This window comes from Salvelinus sp. IW2-2015, unplaced genomic scaffold (genome assembly GCF_002910315.2).
Source record: "Salvelinus sp. IW2-2015 unplaced genomic scaffold, ASM291031v2 Un_scaffold1502, whole genome shotgun sequence".
NCBI classification, from domain to species: Eukaryota; Metazoa; Chordata; class Actinopteri; order Salmoniformes; family Salmonidae; genus Salvelinus; species Salvelinus sp. IW2-2015.
The window spans coordinates 1-20,151 of NW_019942950.1; the positions used below are offsets into that span (position 1 = coordinate 1).

A 20,151-nucleotide genomic window follows, 5' to 3' on the forward strand; every position below is an offset into this window, starting at 1 on the left:
GAGACACTATGTCATGCTGCAACAGAGAGGGAACTGAAGGGAAGCTGGAGACACTATGTCATACTGTAACAGAGGGGGAACTGAAGGGAAGCTAGAGACACTATGTCATGCTGCAACAAAGAGGGAACTGAAGGGAAGCTAGAGACACTATGTCATGCTGCAACAGAGAGGGGACTGAAGGGAAGCTAGAGACACTATGTCATGCTGTAACAGAGAGGGAACTGAAGGGAAGCTAGAGACACTATGTCATGCTGTAACAGAGGGGGAATGGAAGGGAAGCTAGAGACACTATGTCATGCTGCAACAGAGGGGGAATGGAAGGGAAGCTAGAGACACTATGCCATGCTGCAATCATCAAACTCATTTTCTATCTTTCCTTTCTTTCATTATATTGACGTGTTACCTAGCTCCCCTTCTACTATAGTGGGCAGCAGGCAGCATTCTATTACTCTTCTATAGAAAGTGTGGATTTCTCTCTCTCTCTCTCTCTCTCTCTCTCTCTCTCTCTCTCTCTCTCAGCGACATGTTTCTTACCCTTCTCTCTAAGTTCTTTCTCTCCACACAACAGACAACAGTCTCTCTCTCATTCGCCTGCAGCCTGTAGTAACCCTCCTAGCTAGCTGTCGTTCCTCCATCTCTTCAACCGAAAGGTAATGTTTTTCTCTCCTTTTCTCTGGGGATTTATCTTCCCTTAGTGCTTTAACTCTCACACTATTTTCATACTTTTGGATTTCCATTACATTCCATCACTATCTTATCTCAAAGTCTTTATTTGGTTTATTATACATATTACACAGTGGTTGGTTGATTAATACACATGCTATTTGTGCAGTTGGGATGTTACGTAAATGATGCTTGGTTATGATGTTAATGATTGCTGTGGTTGTGATGTTACAGTAATAATTGCTGTGGTATATTGTACAGTAATGATTGCTGTGGTTATGATGTTACAGTAATAATTGCTGTGGTTATGATGTTACAGTAATAATGCTGTGGTTTGATGTGTTACAGTAATATTGCTGTGGTTTATGTTACAGAATGATTATGTGGTTTATGATGTTACAGTAAAATTGCAATGTGGTTATGATGTTACAGTAATAATTGCTGTGGTTATGATTTTACAGTATAATTATGTGGTTATGATGTTACAGTAATAATTGCTGTGGTTATGATGTTACAGTAATAATTGCTGTGGTTATATGTACAGAATGATTAATGTGTTTGAGTTACAGTAATGATTGCTGTGGTTATTATGTTACAGTAATATTGCTGTGGTTATGATTTACAGTAATAATTGCTGGGTTTATGTTACGTAATATGCTGTTATATATGTTACAGTAATAATTGCTGTGGTTATGTTAAGGATTGCTGTGGTTATGATGTTACAGTAATGATTGCTGTGGTTTGATGTTAATGATTGCTGTGGTGTGTGATGTTACAGTAATGATTGCTGTGGTTATAGTTACAGTAAAGAATTGCATTGTTTATATGTTACAGTAATGATTGCTGTGGTTATTATGTTACAGTAATATTGCTGTGTTTATGATGTTACAGTAGATAATTGCTGTGGTTGTATGTACAGTAATATTGCGTGGTTATTATGTTACAGTAAAATTGCTGTGGTTATGATGTTACAGTAATAATTGCTGTGGTTTATGATGTTACAGTAATGATTGCTGTGGTTATGTATGTTACAGTAATAATTGTGGTTTATGTTACAGGATGCTGTGGTTATGATGTTACAGTAATGATTGCTGTGGTTGTGATGTTAATGATTTGCTGTGGTTATGATGTTACAGTAATGATTGCTGTGGTTATGATGTTACAGTAATGATTGCTGTGTTGTGATGTTACAGTAATTTGCGTGGTTATTAATTTACAGTAATAATTGCTTGGTTATGATGTACAGTAATAATGCTGTGGTTATTTGTACAGTAATAATGCTGTGGTTATGATGTTACAGTAATGAATTGCTGTGGTTATGATGTTACAGTAATGATTTGTGGTTATGATGTTACAGTAATGATTGCTTGGTTATATTTACAGTAATGATTGCTGTGGTTATTAATTTACAGTAATAATTGCTGTGTTATTTATGTACAGTAATAATTGCGTGGTTTTATATGTACAGTAATAATTGCTGTGGGTTATTATGTTACAGTAATATTGCTGTGGTTATTAGTTACAGTAATAATTGCTGTGGTTATGATGTTACAGTAATAATTGCTGGGTTATTATGTTACAGTAATAATTGCTGTGGTATATGATTTACAGTAATGATTAATGTGGTATGATGTACAGATGATTGCTGTGGTTATTATGTTACAGTAATGATTTGCTGTGTTAGTTAAGGATTGCTGTGGTTATGATGTTACAGTAATGATTTGCTGTGGTTTGATGTTAATGATTGCTGTGGTTATGATGTTACAGTAATGATGCTGTGTTGTTGATGTTAATGATTGCTGTGGTTGATGTTACAGTAATGATTGCTGTGGTTGTGATGTTACAGTAATGATTGCTGTGGTTGTGATTACAGTAATGATTGCTGTGGTTATGATGTTACAGTAAGATTGCTGTGGTTGTGATGTTACAGTAATGATTGCTGTGGTTATGATGTTACAGTAATGATTGCTGTGGTTATGATGTTACAGTAATGATTGCTATCTGTTGTGTTGTGATGTTACAGTAATGATTTGCTGTGGTTATGATGTTACAGTAATGATTGCTGTGGTTATGTTAAGGATTGCRGTGGTTATGATGTTACAGTAATGATTAATGTGGTTATGATGTTAATGATTGCTGCATGCATAAATGTACGCTACTGAAGAGTTTGGAGTTTGACAACAGTTCCTGGCAGCAATACGTAGATTAGACATGTGTAGATGACAATGGATAAAGTCTGACATGTTTTCTCTCTAGATGGAACCTGCAGCCAGTAGATGAGCCAGTCGGTTCAGCCTTCAGCCCAGAGGGAGAGAGACTCCAGTGTTTGTTGGCGTCGGTGTGCTATATGTGTGTATATGTGTGTGTGTGTGCCGAGAGAAGAGAGGACTGCCTTCCAGTGTGTGTGTGTCGAAGTGACAGTGTTTCTTTGCTTGAGCGGGTGAGTGAGTGTGCGAGTTTCTTGCTCAGAATAGTAGGAGAACGGCAGCTCACTAGTGTGTGTTCATGTGAATGGATGCATGAGCGTGTGAATGAGAGTGTGTTTTTCCACAGTGTCTGTGTGTCCTCTCTGAGGACTAGTCGGAGGGCAGCTCTCTTCCCCTGGCGGGTGTGTGTGTAGATGGCAGTGTGTGTGTGTTCTGCCCTGTCCTCCCTTCTCCTGCTCCTGTTCCTGAGCTGTGGTGTAGCGGGAGGATACCCCTTCAGAGCCCCCATAGACCTTGATGTCACCCCCAGGATCACTGTGACTACTAGCGGTAAGCACACGCGCACACACACACACACACACACACACACACACACAATAGATATGTAGAGGGTGTCATGATGTTGGCCTGTTGGGGGAGGTTTATGACCCCCATAAATACCTTTCCCCTTTTCTCTCTTTCTACTCTATAGAGTTGACTCTTGTAAAGCCTTTGTAACATAGAGAGTCTGGTAACATCGAAAGGTGGGAAAGGGAACCATATTTCGGTAATCCAACCAGTTGAAAATATGCGTTGGTACTTAATGAATATGATCTCAGATCAGTTGCTGTCTGAGACATTACCACTAATGACAGGATGACATAAACTGTATCTTGGAAAGTCGACACATTCTAGTTATCAGATTCACATGGAATTGTTGTTCAAWTTAAATGTTTAAATATGAAACTATTTGTGAAAAGATTAAATATAATTTTAGCTTCTTAAATGAGAGAACAGTTTGTCATAGAGAAACTCTGCTCACTCAGAGGCCCCGCCCAAGTGAACAGACTTTGGTTGTAAACTATGAAACACGCCCTTCTTTCACCACTATATAAACCAGTTGACGAAAATTCAACTTTCTGTTCCGAGGACGTGAGGACGACGGTCCTACGTTAAAAGGGCTCAGATAATATAATGTGTTTGAGTTTAAAACAGAGCAAGAGAGAGGGAGACAGAGAAAGGAGAGCTGTACTCTCACACCTGTGTGTGTGTGTGTGTGGTGTGTGTGTGTGTGTGTGTGTGTGGTGTGTGTGTGTGTGTGTGTGTGTGTGTGTGTGTGTGTGTGTTGTGTGTGTGTGTGTGTGTGTGTGTGTGTGTGTGTGTGTGTGTGTGTGTGTGTGTGTGTGTGTGTGTGTGTGTGTGTGTGTGTGTGTGTGTGTCTTTGGAATTTCCCAGAGTGAATACAAATCTGCCTGTGGTTTTATGCGATCACATCTGGAAGTCTTTTTGGTCAATGGTCCTCCTCTTCTACCCCTCCTCTCCTCCATTCTCTACTCCTCTTCTCTTATCTCACTCATTCTAAATCAACAATGTATCTATCCTCCTTCTTTCTTGTCCACCTACACACTATTGTACCACTCATCTCCTTTCCCATGTCCTTTCCCAACTCCTTTCCCATGTCCTTTCCCATGTCCTTTCCCATGTCCTTTCCCATGTCCTTTCTCATGTCTTTTCTCATTCCTCTCCTTTTCCTCCATTACTTGCTTGCCGCACCAATCCCTCCTCCCTCTTACACCCGGCTCCCTCTCTCTTTCTACCTTCAAGTCTTTATTCTCTCCTCCTTCTCTTTCTTAAGTCTGTATTTTGTCCTGCCATCACTGTGGCTTTTATCTGCACACTTTGACTAATCTCTTTCATCTAAACGTTACCATGGCAACACTCCAAGCCCACCACGGGGTGGTTAAAATACACACCTAACCTGAAAGGTAGACTCGGCGAAATGATGTTGCCACGAGCAGCACTGCAGATATTGAGATGAGTGAGATGCAAGACTTGGCTCTCACACAGTCATACACAGTATCTGCGCATGTGCATGGGTTCCCTTCACTTTGCTCACAGCGTGGAGGCCAGGGCACCAAAACATCGGAGAAGTTGAGCATCGCGCTTCAACCCTCTTAATTGTTGAGGAAATTTACCTACTATGCTGTTTACTTTCTGGATCTACATCATAGCCAATCGCTGAGTCTGATTGATGCTTGGGAGGTGGTGACTTTCACTGTAAACATTACGTGMTGTGAAAGATCTCGTGTGGCTCAGTTGGTAGAACATGGTGCTTGCAATGCCAGGGTTGTGGGTTCAATCCCCACAGGTGGCCAGTAAGAAAATACATGCACTCACTACTGCTAAATGAATAAAATGTGACATGAAAGAGCAACAGAAAGGTGTGGAGTGGGGCATGTAGACAATAACGTGTGTGAAGTTTAAGTTACATTCCTGGGTCTCCAATATGAAGATGTTGTACTGTGATACAGTCGGACCTTGTGAAGATGCTGAAGGAAACAGGTACAAAAGCATCTATATCCACAGTAAAACGAGTCCTATATCGACATAACCTGAAAGGCCYCTCAGCAAGGAAGAAGCCACTGCTCCAAAACCGCCATGAAAAAGCCAGACTATTGTTTGCAATTGCAAATTGCAATGGGGACAAAGATCGTACTTTTTGGAGAAATGTCCTCTGGTCTGATGAAACAAAAATAGAACTGTTTGGCCGTAATGACCATCGTTATGTTTGGAGGAAAAAGGGGGAGGCTTGAAAGCCGAAAGAACACCATCCCAACCATGAAGCACCGGGGTGGCAGCATCATGTTGTGGGGTGATTGCTGCAGGAGGGACTGTGCACTTCACAAAATAGATGGCATCATGAGGGAGGAAAATTATGTGGATATATTGAAGCAACATCTCAAGACATCACTCAGGAAGTTCAAGCTTGGTCGCAAATGGGTCTTCCAAATGGACAATGACCCCAAGCATACTTCCAAAGTTGTGGCAAAATGGCTTAAGGACAACAAAGTCAAGGTATGGAAGTGGCCATCACAAAGCCCTGACCTCAATCGTATAGAAAATTTGTGGGCAGAACTGAAAAAGCTGTGCGAGCAAGGAGGCCTACAAACCTGACTCAGTTACACCAGCTCTGTCAGGAGGAATGGGCCAAAATTACCAACTTATTGTGGGAAGCTTGTGGAAGGTTACCGCACGTTTGACCCAAGTTAAACAATTTAAAGGCAATGCTACCAAATACTAATTGAGTGTATGTAGACTTCTGACCCCCTAGGAATGTGATGAAAGAAACAAAAGCTGAAATAAATCACTCTCTACTATTATTCTGACATTTCACATTCTTTATAATAATAAGTTGTGATCTTAACTGACTAAAACAGAGCATTTTTACTGGGATTAAATGTCAGGAATTGTGAAAAACAGTTTAAATGTATTTGCTAGTTGTATGTAACTTCTGACTTTAATGTTTCTGAAAACTGTGTTCTGGAGTTCTGACCTGATCAGCTGAGGCCCCTTCAAAATATTTACTCAGTAAATAAAGTCCACAGGATCTCTCCCTCTCTCATAAACACAAACACTGTAATTAAAGGTGACAAACAGAATCGCTCATGAATGAGTTGAATAGCAGAGACGGTATGTGAGAATCCAGTATGTGTATTCCCAGTCAAGTTTAGCTGTAGCTGGTCAAACTAAGGTCCATGAATAATTCTCCCATGTACAGTCAGACTTTCAGGTCAATCCTGATGGGATTAAACCCAGCCTGGGGCGAGTTGAACTCTGACCTTTAGTAATCCCTGACCCCCCAGTGCCTCTGGATCCTCTCTCTTTCTCTACCACACTTGGATTGTGTGTGTGGGAGAGGAAGGGTGATGTTGTCGTTCTCTTTAGGTGTGTGTGTGTGCGTTCATGTGTTCGCCTATTTGTGTGTTGGGTGTGTGTATCCTGTCCCTCACCTGTCGAAGTGAGATACAATGCTGGGATTACACTCATTGTCTCTGCAACACTCTCATTGTCTCTGCAACACACTCATTGTCTCTGCAACACTCTATGCTCGAACACATCATTGTCTCTGCAACACACTCATTGTCTCTGCAACACACTCATTGTCTCTGACAACACACTCATTGTCTCTGCAACACACTCATTGTCTCTGCAACACACTACATTGTCTCTGCACACACTCATTGTCTCTGCAACACACTCATTGTCCTGCAACACACTCATGTCTCTGCAACACACTCATTGTCGCTGCAACACACTCATTGTCTCTCAACACACTCATTGTCCTGCAACACACTCATTGTCTCTGCAACACACTCATTGTCCTGCAACACACTCATTGTCTCTGACACACACTCATTGTCTCTGCAGAACACTCATTGTCTCTGTTCCAATGACAGGCACATTGTGTATACTGTGTGTGGGTGTGTGAGTGTGTGTGTGCGTGCGTGGATGCACATGCACAGTGTGTGTGAATGGCCTTGTCTTTCACAGTTGTGCTTGCAGAGGACATCTCAAATGATTCCAGGGGAGAGAGTAGAATAGGCTGGTTATACAATCACCCAGAAGGAATGTAATATGGCCGCTGTGCTTTGTGTCTGATTAATCCCAATGGGAAATCAAAAACATGAAGAAAGATGGGATTTCAAACCTAGTTAAGAAATGAACACAAATGTACCAGTTAGGCTGGACATTCACATGAGTCTATTTCTAAACTAACACACAGTAGAGGTTGTCCTTGGAGGTGCTTCTTAGTCCAGGGAGATCGGCCCATAGAGAAGCACCTGTTTTCCAGAGAAATCAGCCCATAGAGAAGCAATTGTTAGTTCAGGGACATGCCACTAAGAGAAGCCATTGTAGTCCCAGGGAAATAGCCCATAGAGCAAGCACCTTGTTCAGTCCAGGGAAATGCAGCCCATAGAGAAGCACTTGTATGTTCGACAGGGAAATCAGCCCATAGAAAAGCACTTGTCAGTCCAGGGAAATCAGCCCATAGAGAAGCACTTGTCAGTCCAGGGAAATCAGCCCATAGAGAAGCACTTGTCAGTCCAGGAAAATCGGCCCATAAAGAAAGGAGCTACACAGGACACTCGTTGTAAAATATTTTTTATAAAAAAAAGTGCTATCTAGAACCTAAAAGGGTTCTTTGGTTGTCCCCATAGGAGAACCCTTTGAAGAGCTCTTTTTCTTTCCAGGAATAACCCTTTCCACAGAGGATCCTACAATGAACCAAAAAGGGTTCTCCTACGGGGATAACTGAAGAACCCTTTGGAACTCTTTTTAATTATTTGTGAAATGGGTGACCACTCAGCCATGGCTACTAGCTACTAGTACCTTCACAGAGCTCAGATAAGTATCTTCTTAATTAAGGATCAGGCCCTTCTTTTCAATTTCCGCCTGAAATGACATACCCAAATCTAACTGCCTGTAGCTCAGGACCGGAAGCAAGGATATGCATATTCTTGATATKATTTGAAAGGAAACAATTTGAAGTTTATGGAAATGTGAAATGAATGTAGGAGAACATAACACATTAGATCTGGTAAAAGATAATACAAAGAAAAAAACATACGTTTTCTATTTTTATTGCATCATCTGTGACATGAAAAAGAACAGCCACACATTCAGCTAGGAAGCTGGAGGTAATTTGATGGTGTATACAGTGTATATGCAAAGTTTCAGACTGATAACTTCAAGAATGAGCAAGCTACATGACAATTTAGTATGAGGTCACCCAGYTGTCCCTCACGATTTTCCCAAATGTACCCAAGTGGCCTCCAAGTGGCCGAATTGGTAAATTGATACATTTACTATAGAAAACATACAAAAATGCTATGCTAATAAAAAATACAKGTTTACACACTCCCAGGAATGTCATACATGATGGATCATTAGCTTCCCTACGTAAAATGTACTAACAGGAGACGCAACAGGAATGCTGATCCAATGTCTCCAAAAACAGAAGTGAAATATTTAAGATAAGGGCCAAGTTAGCAGCCAACACTGATCTAAAGGCATAAGTGAAAACACCACAAACTACACACAAAGTAAAACATTTAAAAAATCTAATTTACACACTATTTACAATTACAGTATTTAGAACACCCGCTACACAACATTGTGCTGCTGGTTCCAAGTCCCAAGTCTCTTTCTGCTGTAAAGCACTTACCATCCTCTACTTGTAGGCTGGCTGGGTATTCACACCTGTAGATGGCCGGGCGGGGGTTTGTTGTGGAGCCAGAGAGAGCAGCAGTCAGACTAAGTGGGGGATGGAGGACGTGAATCTGGTCTCTTTGAAGTCAGTCTTTACCACTATTGAAGATCTTTTTTTTAAATCAGTAAGAACTCAAGTGTATTACTTATTTTATTGAACCTTTATTTTAGCAATACATCAAATAAACAACACATCTATAAACATATATTATATAGAGTAGGAGGAACACTGTGGTGAAGTGTGTGTGTATCAATTATTTGTTTATTTTGATTAATTAACCTTTATTTAACTAGGCAGGTCAGTACAAATTCTTATTTACAATGACGCCTACCGCGGCCAAACCCGGACGACGCTGGGCAAATTGTGCACCGCCCTGTGGGACCAATCACGGTCGGATGTGATGCAGCCTGGATTCGAATCAGGTACTGCAGTGTGTTAGACCACTGCTCCAGTCGGGAGCCCAATGTGTATTCTATGTTGACTTTGACATTTTGTGGCTTTCGAGTGCCTTGTTTGCTATTCATACACATATTTAATTAGGGATTATATATATATATATATATAGCAATCAAAGAAAATATTTAAAAAATCGCTCAAATGATTACTATGCAACCATTCAAACAACTGCATTAGCTCGAATTTACAATATAAAAGAATATAAATTTTAAGACAGGTATTTCACTTACCAGTCTAAGCGTCCTCTCCTTTAGCTGTTGTCTAAAGTCTGTTGTCTAAAGTCCCGGTAGATTTCTGCTAGAATATCGTCCAAAATCTGTATACCTGGACTTTGATTTAGCTTTTCCAGTATTAGTAGCCYTATTGTAAAAAAAGTAAAAAGTAAAAAATGAACAAAACACTTAGTTTTCATAACTCACAGATATGCGTAACGCGCTTCGACATGGTCTTGCATAAATGTCCAAACGCCATTCGACTCATCGGGAGCTGGTTAGCTGAAAGATTTGTCTTCATACAAAGGGTGTCCACCTACTCACGTAAAGCACGGTTTCAAAACGATAGGTGGTCATTGGACAAAGATACAGTCAATCAAGTGAACACCGCCCGTGTCATTGGCGCACAATGATGTCGTGCCTTCCTGGCTAAAATTGGCTTTCCAGTGGATATACTGAATGCAGAATGATATAGCAAAGGCTGGTTACTTTTTAGAGTGTCTGAGGAATACATACAAATGTCTTTTTTTTATTATAATTTTCTTCCCCACCCCTTTTTTCTCCCCAATTTTGTGGTATCCAATTGGTAGTAGTTACAGTCTTGTCTTATTGCTGCAACACCCGCATGGACTCGGGAGAGGCGAAGGTCGAGAGCCATGCGTCCTCCGAAACACAACCCAACCAAGCCGCACTGCTTCTTGACACAATGCCCATCCAACCCGGAAGCCAGCCGCACCAATGTGTCGGAGGAAACACCGTACACCTGGCGACCGTGTCAGCGTGCACTGCTCCCGGCCCGCCACAGGAGTCGCTAGTGCGCGATGAGACAAGGATATCCCTGCCGGCCAAACCCTCCCTAACCCGGARGAACACAAACGTAATTTGACTGGTTGAAACAACGTTTAGCGTTCGATTTTCACAGATTTCTTTCTTTGCAAGATGAACGAGTGGAAATACAAAATTGATCGTGAATACTATATGGACCTTTTTAGGATATGAAAAGGATTTTATCAAACAAAACTACACTACATTTTATCTCTGGGACCCTTAGGATGACAAATCAGAGCAAGATRTCAGAATGTAAGTAAATGATTTACCTTCAGATGTGAATGTATCAAACCTGTCGCCATGATAAAAGTGTTTTGTGGTTGTGCAGTCTCCTCAAACAATAGCATGGTATTTTTTCGCTGTAATAGCTACTGTAAATTGGACAATGCAGTTAGACTAACAAGAATTTAAGCTTTCTGCCCATATAAGACACTTGTTGTTGTTGTTTAAGACACCACATTTGTTGTTGTTGTTGTTTAAAACAACGTTTTAGTCACATTATGCATATTGAGCAACAACTGTCCCGTGGACGGGACACCAATCCACAATTAAGAAGCTACTAGATACTAGTACCTTCACAGAGGTGGAGAAATCAGACATTTCTTGTCCACAATTCTTCTCTATAGGAATCAAGACTCATATTTGTAAAGCGTCTCGGAGTAGGAATATTGATCTTGGATCAGATCCTCATGTCCATGATCTAAAAGGCCAAACTAATCCGAGATCAAATCAAATCCAAATTGTAAACAACAGGTGTAGACCATCAGTGAAATGCTTACTTACGGGCTCTTACCAACAATGCAGAGAGAAAGAACGGACAAATAATAACATGAGGAATAAATACACAATGAGTAACGATTACTTGGCGATATACACYGAGTACCAGTACAGAGTCGATGAGCAGGGGTACGAGGTAATTGAGGTAGATATCTACATATAGGTAGAGGTAAAGTGACTAGGCAACAGGATAGATAATAAACAGTAGCAGCAGCGAATGTGAAGAGTCAAAAGAGTTAGTGCAAAAATGTTCAATCCAGATCGTCCGGGTAGCTATTGGTTAACGATATAACTAACTATTTAGCAGTCTTATGGCTTGGGGGTAGCAGCTGTTCAGGGTCCTGTTGGTTCCAGACTTGGTGCATCGGTACCGCTTGCCGTGCCGTAGCAGAGAACAGTCTATGACTTGGGTGGCTGGAGTCTTTTACATTTTTAAGGGCCTTTGTCTGACAGCCTGGTATCAGCACTTCTCTGAGACACTTGATACATACGGCCCCAGATCTTGTTCCATTTCAATGTGACTTTGTTTTATGGGAGTGGGGGCCGGGGCAGGCTGTGTGTAGTCCCTTCAGACAGACGGATTGACTCCCACAATGTACCAATGTTCTAACATACACGTCTGTACTTAGACGTCAGTTTGGCATAAAGGAGAGGGCACTGCCTTATCCGCTGGCTGCCCTAGCGTAAACATCCCCCGGACACAAAATAGTYGCTAGCTAGATGGAGATCACTGAGGTTATTTTTAATGAGTGCATTTCACAAGTGACTAGTTTGCTGCAACTGCCTTCACTAAAACTACTTCAAAGGTTTTGCCTGCAAACTTTGGTTTAGAATCATGACCTTCTGGCATGTCTGCCTCCAGCCTATGGTAAGAGTTTTTCATGAGCACAATTCCTGGCTGCATTTTCATCTCCACATAGCCAAACTGGTGATTTGTTGGGAGAGTTGACTGTCTGAAGAGGACCCTCACTGATTTTTTTACTCCCCTTTTCAAAGTTACCAAGACAGTCCCTCATGATTCCCAGACCCTAGTCACTGCTGTAGCCTACACTCTCAGAAAAAAGGTGCTATCTAGAACCTAAAAAGGTTKTTCGGCTGTCCCTATAGGAGACCCATTCGAATAGCCCCTATTAGTTCCAGGTAGAACCCTTTGGGTTTCATGTAGAACCTTTTCCACATAGGATTCTACCTGGAACCAAAAAGCMTTCTATTGAGGAACCAAAAAGGGTCCTCCTATGGGGACAGCTGCAGTGTAGGGTCCGGTCCCGAGACTAAGCCCAGCTCAGCCTTCACTGTCTTTATCATTGGATGAGTTTGTGCCTCTGCAGTATTGTTTTAGTACTATCATTTCCTCCACAAGGCTAGATCAACATCATATTGTACAATCTGTATCTCCTCACATTTTGTAGGCGATTGGTTGCATTCAAGACTAGGTCGTTTTGAATTCTCAGTTTGTTAGTGTCAAAGTAGACTGTCATTTMGTGCATTTTTGTGGTATTAAAAAATATTATAAATGTCTCCAGTCCTTTTAAAGCTGAAATCTTTAATGGTGAAATTGCCACGTCTGTTTGTGATATTACAACAACAAAGATGTTAGTGCAAACAACAAACAGTTTTTTCCCCCTCTGACATTGATAGTACAGCATTTTGCTTTACCCCGATGCGCAACGCTCCCCAGCGCTTCCCCAGCGCTCCCCAACTCTGCTTCGTCAACGAGACAAAAACAAAACAATATGGACATTGGCGCTGTTTCCCCCTACCTAGGATTCCTTCTTTAAAATGACGTCGAAATTGCATGTAATGTGTTTATAAAAGGCCAACATTTTCCCGGAACTCCTTGCGGGGCAACAGGTAGCCTAGTTAGAGCGTTGGYCCAGTAACCGAAAGGTTGCTAGATGGAATCCATGAGCTGACAAGGTAAAAATCTGTCATTCTTCCCCTGAACAAGGCAGTTAACCCACTGTTCCTAGGCCGTTGCTGTAAATAAGAATTTGTACGTAACTGACTTGCCTAGTTAAATAAAGGTTKAATWAAAAAAATTAAGCAAATYCATTTAAAAAAWAATAATAATTGACCCCTGGGGCTGAGCCTGGAATGTGCGATCTGTTCAGAACTGTCTTTTTTTGCCAACAGTCGTGAGTTAAATGAACGTATTAGGCTGCAGTGACTAGTCCCACTGTTACCGAATGTAGACCTAGGCCTATTCATCACATTAGGAATGATCTTTTACTGTTAGTCTGCAAATGCGATGATTATTGTAAAGGTGAATTTTGATCRCCTCTAGATGGATCTGGGGACATACTTGGAGACTGGGGAGAGAATCACACTGTGACAAGTGGTTACGGGGATGGACTGTGGATAATTGGGTACATTGTTGCTACATGCTATTCCCTAATACATTTGAGAACGCAATGATAATGACTTTGATTACTGTTACGGCACTAAACATTGTATATATACAGTAATGTAAATACTCTAGGGATGGTCACAGAGATTGACGACTCCTGTATTACAGACACAGATAGACTGACATGAGAATGTATTGCAGTATACACTGATCACATCTAAGTGAATGTCTGAGGCACCCACATAGTCTTCAGTGGAGTTGACTGAGTATTGAGGTTGAATTTTAAGTATAACAGGAAGGATTTTCATCTCATTGTATTATACATAGCCTTGGCGCCAATCTGGCTGCCACACTGGACAGCTTGAATGTAAATGATTTCTGGCATCCTGTCCTTTGTGCAATGGGTATTTTTCCTCCTACAAAATGTTTTTTTCATCTTTCTATCTCTAAAATACTAAAGACATGTACGTAAAAATTAATTTTGGGCACATTTCTCAAAGGAAAATGTTATTTAGAATAAAACATTTTACAACATATCAACAATTCCCTCTGGGCAAGTTTGGAGAATCTAAGGATCACCGCACATAAGCTGAAGAAAATTAGTTGGCAAAAGTCTAACTTTGGGGAAATGGCATTTGAAGACAAGTACACTTAATTTAGACTACCAAACACCAAACACCAAACCCTATTTAGACCTGATCACCATCTCTTCAAAGTAACTTACTACATACAGCTCTGGAAAACATTATAGACCACTGCAAATGTATCCGTTTCTCTGGTTTGACTATTTATAGGTATGTGTTTGGGTAAAATGACAATTTTGGTTTTATTCTATAAACTCCTGACAACATTTCTCCCAAATTCCAAATAAAAATATTGTCATTTAGAGCATTTATTTGCAGAAAATGACAACTGGTCAAAATAACAAAAGAAAGTGTTGTGCGAGACACTGTGGCTTGTAGGCCTCTCCAGGTCTCGCACCCACTGGGACATTTGGTGGAGGATCGGTGATGATCTGGGGGTGCTTCAGCAAGGCTGGAATCAGACAGATTTGTCTTTGTGAAGGACACATGAATCAAGCCACGTACAAGGTTGTCCTGGAAGAGAATGTTCCCCAACTCTGAGGATTGGTTTTTCCAGCAGGACAATGCTCCATGCCACACAGCCAGGTCAATCAAGGTGTGGATGGAGGACCTAGAGGCGAAAGAAACGCACACCTATTTAGGCGAGGTGCTGGCTAGTGGAGTAGAACAATAAACGAGAGCCGCACACTCTAGGAGCTCYGATGCAATAATATTTATGTCCAACGTTTCGACAGACAAGCTGTCTTCATCAGGGTATAATGACGAACACTGCGAGAGGACTCATCTCACCAGATCAAGACCCTGTCATGGCCAGCCCAATCTCCAGACCTGAACCRCATTGAAAACCTCTGGAATGTGATCAAGAGGAAGATGGATGGTCACAAGCCATCAAACACAGACGAGCTGCTTGAATTTTTGCGCCAGGAGTGGCAGAAAGTCACCCAACATCAATGTTGGATCAACGGTGGAGAGCATGCCAAGACGCATGAAAGCTGTGATTGAAAATCAGGGTTATTCCACCAAATATTGATTTCTGAACTCTTCCTAAGTTAAAACATGAGTATTGTGTTGTTTAAAAATGAATATGAACTTATTTCCTTTGCATTATTCGAGGTCTGACAAATCTTTTTTGTTTTTTTGACCAGGTGCATTTTCTGCAAATAAATGCTCTAAATTACAATCTTTTTATTTGGAATTTGGGAGAAATGTTGTCAGTAGTTTATAGAATAAAACAGAAATGTTAATTTTACCCAAACACATACCTATAAATAGTCAAACCAGAGAAACGGATCATTTTGCAGTGGTCTCTTAATGTTTTCCAGAGCTGTATAGTCCAGATTGTTACATTGTCTATGAAACAGGCTTTGAAATGTTGGATGTACACTACCAGTCAAAGGTATTACAACACCTACTCATTCAAGGCTTTTTCTTTATTTTTACTATTTTCTACATTGTAGAATGTATGGAATCATGTGGTATGGAATCATGTAGTAACCAAAAAAGTGTTAAACAAATCAAAAAGGCTAATTACATTGCTGTTGCCCTAGGACACTCCTTCTGTATGTGGGTGTGTCTGTTGTACTGTACCTGTGATGGTTGAGTCATTGTTACACTTGTCTTGTACAGCTAGCTTTCTGCAGTTTAGCTGTACACTAGGTTAGCAATAGAGGCCAGCACTAGGGTAGGCTGTAGGTACATGTAGTGTAAAGTTCACACACACACACACACACACACACACACACACACACACACACAACACACACACACCACACACACACACACTACACCACACACAAACACACACACACACACACACACACACACACACACACACACTATCACACACACACTCTGGTTCTGTCATTTACTATCTCACAGCTCTCCACACTGGAAAGAACATTAGAGCGATACTAGCTGCTGAGTCAGGTTCACACACACACACACACAACAGAGGGAGAGAGAGTGGCAGTGTCAATGGGGTCAGGGTGTACATGTTAGAGGTCACTTTAATAAATTATTATTTCCTCCATCTTCCTCCTTCCTTTTCTCTCTCTCCTCTCTCCTCTCTCTCCAATCTCTCCTCTCCCTTTCTCTCTCCACCCTCTCCTCTCTCTCCATCTCCTTCTCCACTTTCTCTCTCTCACCCTCTCTCTCTCCATCTCCCTCCCCCTCTCTCTCTCTCTCTCTCTCTCCATCTCCTCTCCCCTTCTCTCTCTCTCTCTCTCTCTCTCTCTCTCTCTCTCTTCTCTCTCTCTCTCCTCTCTCTCTCTCTCTCTCTCACACACCTTCACACACTCTCCCTTTCCCCTCTCTCTCTCCTCTCTCATCTCACACTTCACACACACTCACCTTCCTCTCTCTCTCTCTCCCTCTCCTCTTCACACACCTTCACACACACTCTCTCCTTTCCTCTTCTCTCTCTCACCCTTCACACACACTCTCTCTTTCCTCTCTCTCTCTCTCTCTCTCTCTCTCACATCCTCTCTCCCTCTCCTCTCCCATTCTGTCTGTCTCCTTCTCTCTCCCTCTCCTCTCCTCTCCCCTTCTCTCTCTCACCCTCTCTCACCCTCCCTCTCTCACCCTCCCTCTCTTCTCCTCTCCTCTCCCCTTCTCTCTCTCTCATCCCTCCTCTCTCTCCCCCCAGGTCTGTTGGGCTGCAGGCGTTTCCAGTCCTCAGTAGTGAACTACAGTACTCTGCTACTAGAGGAGGACAGGGCTCTTCTCTACGTGGGAGCCCGAGGGGCCGTGTTCGCTCTCAACGCCACAGACATCTCAGACAGCACAGCTCGCACTGTAAGAGAGAGAGAGTGTGCGTGTGTGATATCAGGGAACTTACAGTAGATGATTTAGGATCCTACCACTCCCAATTCTTTTACACTGAACACCTCTATTTCTAGGTTAACAAACCCACCTTGTACCATTTAGGGCTGGCACGATTACCGGGTCATTGTTTAACATATCAGTATGGATGAAGACCGTCATGAAAATGAAATAACCGTCATGACCATTACATTTTTGGGTGGAACTTACAGCTGACTGAAGACGGCCGAGCGTCCGTGCAGTCGAGTTCATTTCCYTGGTAACATGGACTCTTTACAACGTGATGAGACTGTGTTGCTCCTTGCTGAAACAGGCAAGGTGTTGTAGCAAACGAGTCGAATGTTTGCCAAGGCTCCTTCACTGGAGCAGCAGCACATGCAGTCAGGAGCGGAGGAGAATGGATTTTATTGTTTTGATATTGAAATGATTATAACCGTCATCCAAAATTCTATGACCGTCACAGCTCTAGCTAAGTCCCAAAGTGTGAAGTTCTTCAAATAAATTCTAATCAAATTTTATTCTCTCTCTCTCTCTCTCTCTCGTCTCTCCTCTCTTCTGCTGCTCTCTCTTCGTGTCGTTCTTCTCTTGTCTGCGTCTCTCTTCTCTGCGTCGCCTCTCTTCTTTCGTCTCTCTTTCTTGTCGTTCTTCGTCCCCGTCATCTCATCTCTTCTCTCTCTCTCGTCTCTCTTGTTCTTTCGCTCTCTCTCTCTCTCTCTTTCGATCTCTCTCTCTCTCTCTCGTCTTCTCCTCTTCTCTTCTCCTTCTCTCTCTCTCTCTGATCTCTCTCGTCTCTCTTCTCTTTCTCTATGCTCTCTCTCTCTCCTCTTCCTCTGTCTCTCTCTCTTTCTATATATTAGGTTCTTTCGTTGAATGGGAAGTGCTCGAAGGAGCAGAAGCGCAGTGTGCTGTACCAATGAAAGGGAAGATGTACGGATGAAGGAGGTGTGTCTATTGCCTCGTCCTTTTTTGTACCCGTCAATTTATTTTTTCCGCTCTCGATGTGTCATATGCTTTTCTTCGTCTTTTTGTCTGTTTTCTCTGTGATGGTGAATCTCCTAGAGGTGGTTTACTGTCGTTCTCTTTCTGTTCTGTCCCTCCCTCTTTGTTTCTCATCTTTCCTTTCTCTCTCTTTCTCTAGGGTAAGCGTTTTCTTTTGCATCTATCATCTAATATGTATGTGGGATTGTCTTATACTCATGTATCATCGGCATATAAACAGTTTTTACTTCTATCTGTTCGCTTATTCTCATTCTCTTGTTCTCTATCTCTCCCTCTCGTCGTCTCGGGTCTCTAGCTCTGCTCCTCTCTCGTCGTCTGTTATTCATGCTGTCTCTTCTTCTCGCCTTCTCTTCTGCTTCCTTTCATACTCTGCTCTCCCTCTTCTCTTCGCTCTATCTGCGTTCCCTCTCGATCTTCGCATGCTTTTTTTCTCTCTCTCGTCGTTCTCTCTCTTCTCCTATCTCTCTCTGCTCGTTTCTTGTCTTCTCCTTGCTCTAATTGATTCTCGTCGCCCTCTATATCTCTCTTGTTTTCTCTCTGTCAGGTCTCTTGGTAGCTCTCTTTCTCTCTCTCTCTGCCTCTCTCCCTCGATCTCTCTCTCCCTCACTGCCTGTCTCTCCCTCGATCTCTCTCTCTCTCCCTCACTCTCTATCTATCTTTCTCTCTCTTGTTGATATATTATCTCTCTCTCAACAGACAGAGTGTTATAACCACATCAGGTTTCTCCAGAGATTTAATTCCACTCATCTCTACATGTGTGGGACTCACGCCTTCAGACCTCTTTGTGCGTACATAGTAAGTAACCTGCAGTACAGTACACAACCTACACACACTCATAGAATGAACATGCATGTAATTTCATGTTCTAGCTAACTAACTCCTTCAAGGTATTGTGTGGGTCGACTGTCTCCCTCTTTCCACAGTAATTGACACAATATGAACCATATTATGCTCTACCACTGTGTTACTAGCCTCCATAACCTCCTGTTCTCCTGTGTAGGATGAGGAGAGGTTTAAAGTGTCGTCTGAGTTTGAGGAGGGTAGAGAGAAGTGTCCGTATGGACCTGCAACAGGCTACACTGGCTTCATCGTGGGTAAAACAACCCTTCTTAGACCCTGTATATATGACTAGTGTATATCCTTTATTGAGATGTGTTCTGTCACCAAACATGGGACCAATGTTTCTGGACAGGTGTAGATGCAAAGAAGTACAACAACAAAAAAGAACACACATTTTAACACACATTTCTGGGGGGCATATTATTCACAATTTAAGTTTATGCTCAATGCTAATGTGTCATACTTATTCTGCAATGTAAACTTACCAATAACCATTGCTGTTCCTGTATTGGTCCAGACCAGCAGATGTACACAGCGTCTCAGTATGAGTTCCGGTGCTCTCCGGACATCCGACGTAACGACCCCTATCCCATGGTGAGGACAGAGGAGGCACCCACACGCTGGTTTCATGGTGAGTTCGCCGGGGCTAGAACGGCTCCTCTCAAAGAACCTATACCCATAGCCTCTTCCCTCTGATTGGTTCTTTGGCCAGTATGGTCCTTCCAATGTTAATTTTCCTGCTCAAGTCACCTGGTCTTCAAGTCACCTGGTCTTGACTATAGCAACGCCTTCTGTTCTGCCTCTTATTAAAGGGATATGTTGTATTTCCGTGAAAAGCAATGTTTTAGAGTGGATCATTCCTGACTCTGTTTGTTTCTGTGTTCCCCAGAGGCTGACTTTGTGGGCAGTGCCCTGGTGAGGGAGAGTGAGGGCAGTACTACCGGAGATGACGATAAAATCTACTACTTCTTTACCGAGAAGAGCCAGGAGCAGACACCATACTACAGCCACATTAGAGTGCCACGGGTTGGACGAGTCTGTAAGGTGAGGAGAGGGTGAGGGTGAGAAGGGAGAGAGATGTGAAGGAGAAAGGGGAGAGGGGTGAGGGAGGGAGGGGTGAGGAGAGAGAGAAAGGGGTGAGGAGAGAGAGAGGTGAGGAGGGAGAGAG

At 42.2% G+C, this 20,151-nt stretch overlaps 1 pseudogene; it reads left to right on the plus strand.

Annotated features, from left to right (window-relative positions):
• Positions 1–565: 565 nt before the first annotated feature.
• The window catches only part of LOC112071053 (semaphorin-4G-like), a 47,089-nt pseudogene continuing 27,503 nt past the window's right edge, over positions 566–20,151 (plus strand).